General features: G+C 54.9%; 1 protein-coding gene across 4 annotated transcripts in view; it reads left to right on the top strand.

Moving 5' to 3' along the window:
- The window catches only part of AGBL1 (AGBL carboxypeptidase 1), a 635,239-nt gene that overhangs the window by 296,059 nt on the left and 326,896 nt on the right, over nucleotides 1-12,284 (top strand). The gene's annotated exons all lie outside the window — the stretch shown is intronic.

Genomic DNA, 12,284 nt, shown 5'->3' with positions numbered 1-12,284 from the left:
ACGACAGCCCCCAGGTTTGTCTATGCTGTCTGGAACAGGGATTCATGCGTTTCTAGGAGTGAACGCTATTCCGTCTCCGTGTGCGCCGTGTGTGTGCAGTATTTGCTTTGTCCGTGGACACGCGGGTTAAGTCTGTGTCTGGCTTCCCTCGGATGAGCACCCGGCTGTGGGCCCGGCGACCACAGGCAGCTCCACTGGAGTTTTTCTGAGACATCGGCATCCTGCTTTTGTAGACCTTGTCACTGTGCACTCTGTCCAGCAGGTACAGGTCCCCCTTGTCCACCCCCCCAACACTTTCTGTCCTCTGTCCTGATAGCTGCCATTCTTGCAGGCGTGAGTAACAACTCGTTGATTAGTGATGTTGAGCAGTTCTTCATATGCCTCTCGGCCATTTGTGTGTCTTCTTTTTAGAATAAAAATAAGATTATTTGTTTTCTTGCTATTAAATTGTTTAAAATTCTCGTGTATTTTGGATATTAGCTAATGAAAAGAGACAGCTATTATAGCATGCTTGTTAACTTGTTTTTATCTGACAATATATTTTCTAATTGGAAAAATGCTAATTGAACAACATTTAGAAAATACAGACAAAAGGAATAAAATAAAAATGACTTATGATCCCCATACCAAAATGTGAACGTGCATCCTACTTTAACAGTAACTCGAGTCTTTTCTCTTTGCAAATAAAAGTTCCCTTGGAGCACTGCTCTGATGGTGCTGTTCTAGGTCCTCTCCAGGGAGGACTGTCCTCTGACTGTGGCACACGCAGGCTCTGACAAATTCCTGTGTGCAGGAAGGTGGGTTGCACCCTGGCATTTGTTCCAGGGGCCTGGAGCAGAGCTCCTGGCCTGGCCTTGTGGGGGGGCAGTGGGTGTAATGGAAGAGACTGGTGGGTGTGATGGAGGGAGGGGTGGTGGGTGTAATGGGGGGAGAGCGTTGGGTGTAATGAGGGGGGTGGTGGGTATAATGGGAGGGAGGTGCAGTGGATGTAATGGGTGTAATGGAGGGGGAGGGGCGCTGGGTGTAATTGGGGGGCTGTGGGTATAATGGGGGAGGGGCAGTGGGTGTGATGGAGGGAGGGGGAAGGGGAGGCTGTGGGTGTAATGGGGAAGGGCATTGGGTGTAATGGGAGGGAGGTGCAGTGGATGTAATGGGTGTAATGGGGGAGGTGCGGAGGGTGTGATGGGGGGAGGGCAGTGGGTATGTTGGGAGGAGGGCCTTGGGTGTGATGGGGGAGGGGCAGTGGGTGTGATGGGGGGCCATGGGCGTGATGGGGGAGGGGCAGTGGGTGTGATGGGGGGCCGTGGGTGTGATGGGGGAAGGGTAGTGGATGTGATGGGAGGGGGCGTTTCACTCAGTGTCCCCCAGGACAGTGCAAGGAGGTCCTCAGGACTTTTGTCTGTGGATAACTATGCTCTCAGTTGTCTGTATTGATCTTATCAATATATCTATTGATCTAGATCAATATAATTCTATATTGGCTTTGGTTTTCCATAGGTCAGAATTAAAGTCAAAGAGCAGAGCCCCGGGAAGAAAACCGGGTGTCGGGTAGCTTGATGCGAGCGGGTTCAGTGCGCCTGGTCTGCATTTCCTGTGTGAATGTAAAGTGTACAGTTTTGCTTGACAGCTTTAAAAATGATCTTGTGGTATGTACGGCGTTAATCAGTTTCTTTTCCTCACATCACAGCTGTTCTTCTGAGACATGGTTTTCATGATAATATAATTTTCTCACAAGAGTGGAAAATGGTTCATTTGACCTAATAACTTTCTGAGTTGTGGTCCTCACGTTTCGAGCGTGGCTGTGCTGTCGCTGGAATGTCCGTTGCCTCCGGTTTTTCACCCTTAAGAATAACAGGGCCACGGACACCAGTGCCGCCGGTCCTTGTCCGTCTGTACATCTCGTCCTCAGCGTGAACTCCACTGTGGTCGTGCTGGATCGAGACTCCTGACGTGTTTCTTGCTTCGGATAACGGGTGCCAGATGTCCCTTTGGAGAGCTGTCCTGGCTGGACATCCTCGTGAAATGTTCTAGAATATTCCTGTTGTAGATGACCGGATTTCACAGGAAGGACATGTGTTGCTGGACTAAGCGTAGCAAAGCTGGAGTGGATTTATGATTTGTGCTAAATAAGCAGATTTTGGCTGCTCTTGCCACAAAACCAACAACAACAAAGAAATGGGTAACTGAGGTGATGGACTTGTTGATTTACTTTACTCTGGAGAACTTGCTTACTATTTTTAAAAAGATTATTTATTTACTTGAGAGGGAGAGAGAGTTAGGGAGAGAGACAGAGAGGCTGGTTGATATGGCCTTTCATTCTTTCATCGCTGGTTCACTCCCAGAACGGGCACAATGCTGGGCTGGGCCCGGCTGAAGCCAGGAGCCGAGACTCCATTCAGGTCTCCCGGTGGATGGCAGGATCCCAGGCACACTGGCCATGATCTGCCGCATCCGCAGGTGCATTAGCAGGGAGCTGGACTGGAAGAGGCGCAGCTGAGACTCAAACTGTTGTCCCAGTGTGGGACGCCGGCATCAGTCTGTGGCTTGGCCCACTGTGCGGTGCCAGCTGCCTCTCCTACTGTCTTACGTGTCCCGAACACTGCGCTGCTCACCTCAGATGCACACAGTGAAAGTCACCTTTACAGGAAGCGCCGTGCTGCACACGTTCAGACTTGCTTCCCCTTGAGTGTGGGAGTGCACGGGCAGGCTTGGGGTCGTTTTTATCGCACAAATGGAACGTACGGTGAGAAGTCTGATGTAGGGAGCTTGTGCCAGAAATGACCGAGCAAATTCTTCTTGTAGACTCATTGTGTGCTGGTTGCGAGCATGGGGCTCTGTGTCTGGTGTTGTGCGGTGATGAATGGGACTTAGTCTTCCCAGAATGCACAGAGTGACCGCAGGGCCAGAGCTGCACCCCCTATGTCCTGGTAACAGAGGGAGGGGTGTGACAGTGCTCTCGTGCAGAGCACAAGAATTATCCGTCTCCCATCTGCGGGTTCTCTCCCCAAATGTCTGCAACAGCAAGGGCTGAGCTAGGCTGAATCCAGAAGTCAGAAAACAACCCAGACCTCCCTTGTGGATGGCAGGGACCCAACCCCTTGGACCGTCACCTGCAGCCTCCCAAGGTAGGTGTACACAGCTGGAATCAACCCCGAGGCAGGTGTACACAGCTGGAATCAGCCCCGAGGCAGGCGTACACAGCTGGAGTCACCCCTGAGGCAGGTGTACACAGCTGGAGTCACCCCGAGGTAGGTGTACACAGCTGGAATCAGCCCCCGAGGTAGGTGTACACAGCTGGAATCAGCCCCGAGGCAGGCGTACACAGCTGGAATCAGCCCCGAGGCAGGCGTACACAGCTGGAATCAGCCCCGAGGTAGGCGTACACAGCTGGAATCAGCCCCGAGGCAGGCGTACACAGCTGGAATCAGCCCCGAGGCAGGCGTACACAGCTGGAATCAGCCCCGAGGTAGGTGTACACAGCTGGAATCAGCCCCGAGGCAGGCGTACACAGCTGGAATCAGCCCCGAGGCAGGCGTACACAGCTGGAATCAGCCCCGAGGCAGGTGTACACTAGCTGGAGTCACCCCCGAGGCAGGTGTACACAGCTGGAGTCACCCCCGAGGCAGGTGTACACAGCTGGAGTCACCCCCGAGGTAGGTGTACACAGCTGGAGTCACCCCCGAGGCAGGTGTACACAGCTGGAATCAGCACCTGAGGCAGGTGTACACAGCTGGAATCAGCCCTGAGGTAGGCGTACTCAGCTGGAGTCACCCCCGAGGCAGGTGTACACAGCTGGCAGGCGTACACAGCTGGAGTCGGCCACACTAACAGGAGATGAAGGGGCTGCGGTTCAGACGCGAGCTCCGTCACACGGGTGCAGGTGTCCCAAGCAGTGTCTTGGCCGCTCTGCCACACGCCTGTCCCAAGACAGTGTTCATTCTTTGTTGTTTTTTTGAAAGATTTGACATAGAGAGCGGCCTCCAAGCCAGACAGGATGGTCCGTGACGGGGCCTAGCGGGCCATGGGAACGGCATGGAGACGGGATGGTCTGTGACGGGGCCTAGCGGGCCATGGGAACGGCATGGAGACGGGATGGTCTGTGACGGGGCCTAGCGGGCCATGGGAACGGCATGGAGATGGCATGGTCCGTGATGGGGCCTAGCGGGCCATGGGAACGGCATGGAGACGGGATGCTGTGTGAGGAGGGCAGAGGCAGTTGGGAAATGTCCTGGTCTGGTCTGGGTGACGGCTGGAGAATCAGGACTTGGTCATGCCGCTAGGAACACTGAGATCTTCCTGGGCTTTGCCCTGCCGTACTGGGGACTCTTTTCAAAGGGTAGGACTGATCAGCCAAGAGGGAGACAGCGTGGGAAAACGAGGGGGAGAAAAGATGAATCCTTGCTGTGAAGTGGAACCTGAGCTTGGAGCCAGGGACAGCGTGAGGGGGAGCTGCGTGAGCCTCTGCCTTGATGGGAGGCCTTGTGATGGCTTTGTGACAGCGACGGCCGCTGTGCTTTCTTGAGTGCCTGTGACGGGCCAGCTCCTCGCCTTTTATTGGACGCCCTGGCCTTTCCCCTGACGTTTTAGGTAGGTGTTTAAAGCCGTAATTTATGGATCTTGAAGTCAAAGTGTAAGCGGGTCACTGCCTTGTTCTGGTCACACGCGTTTTGATTACAGGGCTGGGAATAAAACCTCCACCGGCTGCTTCCAGACCGTGTGCTCGCACTGTTTTCCCACACCTGATAGGTGGAGCTCCGGGATCGAGACCCTCCCCTGTGCTTTCATTACCTTGTGTCTGAGCCCCACGGCAAATCGGGCTGGACGTGAGGAGAGTGGGGAGTACCCGGCAGAGGTGCCTGGAGGGCTTTGTTGTCTGCAGGTTCCGTCAAACCCACGTATTCGAGCTGGACAGCACTCCAGCCATCACCCGTTCACCGTCCACCCCACGGGAACCCTCACCTAGCAGCTCGGTGGGTTTTTTCTGCTACAGAGCTTGCCTGAAGCACAGAGGGCCGCATTGCAGTCGAATGGCTCATTTTAGCGCAGCTGAGGAGTGGAGCGAGTGAGGCGGAGCCATGCCTGATGGTGCAGAGGTTGAACACTGGACAGAGAAAGGAACGGGTCAGTGCGGCTAGGACCAGGTCAGTTGGCTGCTGTGTTGCCTTCAGCCTTCCCGTCTGTCACAGCTTAGCAGGTCTGGGCTAAGGCGAGAAAAGCGCTGTTTCCTGACCCATCGCTGTGATGCGCTAACCTACTTTGGTAATATATTTATGATCCTTTTGAGCTTCTAGGAGGAAAAGTGCAGTGTGAATATCAAATAGTCACAGCCTAGCCTTCCAGCGCTTTCTGAATGCCCAGGTGTGGCTGAGGCTAAGGAGTGAGTGTGAGTTAGATACCTTGAGATCGCAGCTGAAGGGAGCCAGCGAGCACAAATGGTTATTAATTATCGTGGCTGTCGACTCCTGCTCGGAGCCACAGAGCCGGACGGCCTCTGCCTCGGTTCATCCCTGGGTGGTCGCTGCAGGTGTCCATCCAGGGCACGATAAACAGCAAGTCTCTCCAAAGGATTAGCTCCATTGCTAGATTTTTTAAAAAATGTTGCTTTCCCATAATCTATCTGAATGAGCAGCTCGTCCACCTCCTATTTCATCTGCTGACTTTTGCGTCTGCTATTAAAACAAGCTGCGTTAAAATCCTGGCTGCATCCCTTGTGTCTTCTATTGGGAAGTGATGTGAGGAAGTGCACTTGGGTGTGTCCATGTGGTGTGAGAAGGTCAAGGGCGAGGTGGTTTGCCTTTGCCCACGTGTGCTTTTCCTGCTGTGTGTCTTACGGGCAGGCGCTGGCCACCTGCAACATCCACTTGGTCTATACGTGGTCAACACAGGACAGACTTCGTAATTAATTTATCTCGCAGGGTCCTGAGCATCCGCACACACGCGTCAGCAGCCCAGAGTGTATTTCCTGGGTTTCACGCTTGTCCTTAGGAGGCAGGGGAAGGCGAAGGCTGCTTGACTTTGCCCCAATCTCTGTCTTTTGTCATTGGCTGGGAAACGCAACGGAAAGATTTGGGTGGATGGAATGGTTCAAGTGCATCAAAGTGATTACAGAAAACTTTCATTGGGTTTTGAGATACAAACATTTAGCTGTTAAAATAAACAAACTTCTGCATCTCCACAATTATGCTTGCCAGTGCAGATGCTGTGTAAATGAGTCCAGCTCATCTCGAATGCTGTTATGATCTCTCCAAATAAGCTGCTTGCTATTTCAGCCAGGGAGGGAGCGGTTGGTATCCAGCTGAAAGATCCCGTGACAACGTCCTCGCCGTTTTCCCGTCCGACTTTGAAGGACATTTCCAATCAGGTTAATGAGGACCTGCTAATTCAGGGCTGAAATGGGCCTGTGGCTGTCTCTCGTCTGCCTGGGAAGAGCCGTTCTCCTCAATCTGCCAGCCAATCACAGCCTCCCAGGGCAACATCTGGCCCAGGCAGCTGTCGAGAGCGTAACCGCTCTTCCTGTCCCCTCCAGCAAGTACAAGTGGTGTGACGGAGAACCTGTGACTGGGAGCGTGCACAGACTTCCTACACCACAGCAGAGTGGGAGGGGAGGGGATCACGAAGCAGAGGAGGTTTGGGGTGATTTGTGAAGGGGTCAGGGTGGGAAGAGCCAGGCAGGGGCGAGGGTTTGCTTTCCAGCTGTGCACCTACAGGGAGGAGTTCCTGTGGCACCCGCTCACGAGGACTCACGCCACTTTCTAATTAGAAAAACTTAATACATGGTCTCCAGTATCCCCATTGCTGAAAATGCAAGGGGTCATCTCTGGAGCTGACCGGTATCATTCTGATTCTCCCCAAGCCTCCCCCACCTCACACCTGATGTCAAGAGCAAGGGGGCATGCTACTTCTGCGTTCCCACGCTCCTGGTTCTGGGGAGCAGGGAGTGGGGTGCGGTCACTGCCGTGGCACCATGAGCCATGAGGTGTGTTGCCCATGGAGACGCATCTGAAGGGCAGCCCTCTGTCATGCGGTACACGTGTTCCTGAGAACCCCAAGGCCTTGCTCCCTTCTTCCAAATCCGTAGCCGTGTTGCTCAGTGCAGTGGCTCCGTAGACGTGCTCCAAGAATGGTTTCGAAGCTCTGGGTGAGGCTGCGTCACTGGAGGTGACGGAAGAGGCTTCCTAGATGGCCCCAGTCTGCCTCACCTCCCCGCACACCCAGCTTGGAGGAACCACTCACGTGTCCCCTCCCACCGGTCACTGACTTAGACCCTCAGTCATTTCTGAGACCTCCTTGCAAGCAGGATGGAGCACAGGGAGGCCAAGCGCACACTAAGAGACAGCGTCAGTGGCCCAGCCAGAGCGTGCCGAGCGAGGCTCACGTGATCCTGCCAGACTGCTGGCTGGTCTCGAGGACGGTGTGCTGGGCCAAGAGAAGAAGGTAATGTTATTCCAGAAAACCCGTGTGGTGCTGTCGCGTTTTATGATGCCTGATTGTAGTGTGTGCAGGGCATCCGACCAACATCTTCTGCGTACTGCGTACTCGTCTAGGAAGTGAGGGTCTCCTCGCTGTGGTTACTGACACAGTCCTGGGGGAATGAAACGAGGTCCCAGGGGTTTCTGATGCAGAGTGCTTGCCCCCCAGTGGGAGACACACGAGGCTGCCATGAATGGCCCAGGCAGCTGTGGGAGAGGGGCAGCTGGGCAGCACGTTCCAGGCCTAGGATGGGCGGGAGAGGCGCCGGCGTTGTCTGAGAACCACAGCAGAGAAGCCTGGCCTTACACAGCAGCTGCCTTGGAAGACAGACTCGAGCTGGACGCTGGTAGGCAGGAAACCCTCCTGCGAGTGCTTGGGCTGCAGTACGGGACGTGGACGGCTGTGGGAGGAAGGCCTCGGGCAAGTACTCCTGGGCTTGGCTGTGGAGCAGAGGAGAGACCCGGTCCAGGGGATTGGTGACCAGCCAGGAGCCACAGCAGGGTCCCTGCCAACTCCTTGGGTGTCGCTCCCCCTCTTCGTGAAAGAACGACACAGGACCCTGCACTGTTCTTTCGTCTGCTCGGCCCTCCCCGGGTTTGCTGCTGGTTCTTCCCGGGTTGGCTACCGTCCCTTCCACCTCCGTGGAAGGGCAGTTCCCCCTGCCACTTTCCCCACTTCCGCGGGGGAGCAGCACACCGCTGGCCGGCTCTCTCGGGGGCTGCACAGGTGTTCCTTCAGATAGATGTTCCCCTTAGATGTTCCTGGTGCATGTCGTCTCTCTCCTCCTTTATAGTCCTCTTCCACCAATCCCAACTCTGCTACCCACACGCCGAGTACGCTGCTCTCCTCCAATCAGGAGCAAGTCCTACAGTTTATTGGTTGAACTGGAGGCAGCTGTGTAGAAGCTGTTTTCTTCTCTCCCAGCGCCATATTGTGGGAGAGCAGATGCATAGAATAAGTCTTAATTCCAGTAACTTAGTCTAGTCCGAGTTGCTCCCCACAGATCCCCCTTTCTTTTTATTTTTGGCGTTGATACGCGCCTGTCTTCGGTGCCCCGTGGCACACACTCTGCTCTGCTTGCTAGAGTTGCCCACAGGTGCTTACAAGCCCTACCAATCAGGCAAACCGAATCCGGGTCCTCTCTTCGCCATGTTGTGAGGAGGTTTTTAGGCGCTGATGCATGCCTGTGTTCGGTGCCCTGCAGTGCATGCTCTGCTCTGCTAGAACTGCCTGCAGGTGCTTACAAAACCTAGCAATCAGGCAACCGAATCCAAGCCCTCTCATTGCCGTCTTGTGGGGAGACTTATTGGTGTTGATTCATGCCTGTCTTCGGTGACCTGCAGCCGCCCACAGGTGCTTATCGTCTTACTAATCAGGCAGACCGAATCCAAGCTCTCTCATTGCTGTGGTGTCGGGAGGCCTTATTTTTCTCTATTTCTCGATCTCCAGGCATTCCTATTTCTCCTATTTTACTTCTATCTACCAGCATTCCTATTTCTCTCATTTTACTTCTAAACTTCTGTTTCTCTTATCCCTGCAGCATCCCGGCGCCCGCCCCGAGGCTGCTTCTCGGCGGCTTCCCAGCTCTGAGCCGCTTCAGCCCGCGCTTCTCTCATCTGCGCGGCTTCCCGGCGCCCGCCCTGCGGCGGGCTCCAGGCTCTGCATGGCTCAGCTTCGCGCGCTCCGCGGTCTCCACGCCCTTCACGTCCGCACCACGGCCTCACGCTAGCCCCAGGTTCCCTATCTACTTGTGCCCCGCACGCTCTCTCTGCACGCGGCAGCTTCCGCGAATCACACAGTGTAGCTCACGTTTCTGCCACCGGTATTCAGTCCAAGTTCCCCGGGCTAACCTGGCGAACTCAACCCAGCTCACGTCTGCGCCCTTCGGCTTGGCTTCCCGTCCTTTGCTCCCCGGGCTAATCTGACGGATTCCAACCTGGCGGCCCACGTCTCTGCCTCTGGTTCCAGATTTTCGCCTTTTGCCCCCCGGGCTGACTTAAAGAATTCCAAGCTGGCTTACATCTCCGCCTTGGCCTGCCCCCGCGGCTTCAATTTCCCTAACATTTTTCTCTACCCGGTATGTTTCCTAACTTTTCTTCCAACAATATTCCTCCCTCATTTCTCCTGGCTTCTCCCCACAGTCCGTATCCAAATCTGTTTGTTCTAGCTTTCACTTTCGCTTTCGACCTTAGAGATTTCTCCCAGCTTCCCCCCGTAGTCTGTATCCGAGTCTATGCCTAGGCTTTCAATAGCTTCTTCCAGCACCTTTTTCGTCCGGCTTTTCCCTAGGCTCTTTGCTAGTCTCTCTCTCTGGTAATTTCCCACTTCTTCCCGTTTCTTCCCTCCTAAGTTTCCTATCCGAGTCACGGCACCATTATGTCGCTCCCCCTCTTCGTGGAGGAACGACACTAAACCCTGCCTAGGCTTCATATCCGAGTCACGGCACCATTATGTCACTCCCCGTCTTCGTGGAGGAGTGACACAGGACCCTGCGCAGTTCTTTCGTCTGCTCAGCCCTCCCCGGGTTTGCTCCTGGTTCTTCCCGGGTTGGCTACTGTCCCTTCCACCTCCGTGGAAGGGCGGTTCCCCCTGGCCACTTTCCCCACTTCCGCGGGGGAGCGGCACACCGCCGGCCGGCTCTCTCGGGGGCTGCACAGGCGTTCCCTCAGATGTTCCTCTTAGATGTTCCTGGTGCATGCTGTCTCTCTCCTCCTTTATAGTCCTCCTCCACCAATCCCAACTCTGCTACCCACACGCCGAGTACGCTGCTCTCCTCCAATCAGGAGTAGGTCCTACAGTTTATTGGTTGAACTGGAGGCAGCTGTGTAGAAGCTGTTTCTCCCTCCTCAGCGCCATATTGTGGGAGAGCAGATGCATAGAATAAGTCTTAATTCCAGTAACAGTCTAGTCCGAGTTGCTCCCCACACTCGGGTTGCAGCCTTTGGCAGAGCTGCTCTCAAAACCTCCAGGCTTGATACCTGGCTCCTGGTCGGCCACCTGCTGTCTGCCCCGGGAGTGGGACGTGGCCCGGGGAAGCGCAGAGTTAGGGCGCCAGAGGTGATTCCCAGAGCAGGAGCTCAGTAAGCGGTGTCAGTGGCAGCGCCCCTGGCAGCTGGCACTCGAGTGCCGCCATGCTAAGGGGCGTCTGGGTGGTGCACCACCATCGCAGTGCCCATGGCAGTGGGGGGAGGGGAGAGAACGCAGCTGGAGCTGGGTGCTGGGGGAGACGAGGCTGCCCCACTGGGTCTGTGGGCCAAGGGGCCCAGGTTGGGTTTTATCTGAAGGGCAAGGTTCCCACCGTGTGTGGTGTCGGTGCGCGTTGTCCGCATTTTCCCCTTGATATTTGCCCGAGAGGGACAAGCACAGAAGCAAAGGGGGCTTAACTCTGCCACCCCCTCGCAGGTGGACTCGGGCTTGCACGGCTGCTTGTGAAGGCGGCGTAAGTAAGGCATGAAGGTGGGGTGTTCGCTTCCAGGTCTGTGTGAGCTGACAATTTATGTAGCAGATCCCATGACAACAAAAACCAGGACGCGCCGGCAGCTCTCGCTTCGCTGCGTGTGTGGAGTGGGTACTCAACGGTGAGCGCACGCCAGGGATCTCTCTTCTCCTCTGCAGGCGTTGCCTTCCCACCAGGCCGACGGGCAGGGCGCGGGCGGCTGCTGCTCGGGAGGGAGGCGTGTCCTGCCCACGAGTTTGAAGCCGTTGCTCCTTCTCCCCAGACTCCAACACCGTCTGCAGTGATGGGCTTCCCTGGACAGTTCTGAGGTCTGCGTTGACTTTGGTTGTGTGGGTGAAGGATTCTGGGAGAAGGAACTTGGAGCCGATTGCAGAGAGGGTTACGCCGCAGCAGTGAGGATTCTCCCGCTCCTGCTCCCAGCGCGGAAGTGCCAAGGTGCACTTCCCTGGCCTCTCCGTTTGCCCTGGGTGCAGGGGTCTCTCTGCAGCTCTTAGTTTATGTCTGTCAAGCTCTGTAAAAGTAGCCGAAGGGGCGACTGAACTCTTGGCTAGGAAGGCAGAATGAGAACTGCTTTTTTAAAAAAAAGATTTATTTATTTATTTGAACGGCAGAGTTACAGAGAGGCAGAGGCAGTGAGAGGGCGAGAGAGAGAGGTCTTCTATCCGCTGGTTCACTCCCCAGATGGCCGCACGGCTGGAGCGGAGCCAGTCCGAAGCCAGGAGCCAGGCGCGAGAATTGATTTTGAATGAATGGATGTGCGCAGCAGAATGAAAACCAGATGCAAATTAGAGTGTGTGTGACAGTGGGCAAGCTCTGGGCTGCGGGCCATGCCTGACCCACTGTCTGTTGCCACCGAGTTTGCTCTTACATCTTTTACGTGGCTGACCAAAAACCAGAGGAGACGGAGTACAAGGGGCTTCAACAAATTCAAGAAAAAGGTTCGTTTATGTTGGTGCAAAAACTTTTTGAAAACCAGGTGTTTGCATTTGCCATGAATTTTTTTGAAAACTCATTTTATGACATCTAAAAACTATGTGAAGTTCAAAGTTAAGTGTTCATAAATGTGTACAGTTGCATTGGGCCGCAGCCGTGGGCTTAGATAGTAATGTTCTTCAAAGCACTCATGGAAAATGTGTGTTGTGAAAGACCCATGTAAGGATTTGTATGGATTTCAAAATGATTTATTTGAGAAGAAGGGAAACAGGGATATGGGGGTGGGGGTGGAATACAGAGAGAGATCTCTCCTCTCTTGTCCACTCGTTCACTCCCCAAATGCCCGCGACAGCGGGGCCTGGGTCAAGCTCAAGTCTCCCATGTGGGAGGCGAGGGCCCAAGCACTTGAGCCGCCTTGATCGCT

Source organism: Oryctolagus cuniculus, chromosome 12 (genome assembly GCF_051225735.1).
Source record: "Oryctolagus cuniculus isolate XC-2025 breed Fujian yellow rabbit chromosome 12, ASM5122573v1, whole genome shotgun sequence".
NCBI lineage: Eukaryota > Metazoa > Chordata > Mammalia > Lagomorpha > Leporidae > Oryctolagus > Oryctolagus cuniculus.
This window is presented reverse-complemented; position numbering and strand designations above follow the sequence as displayed.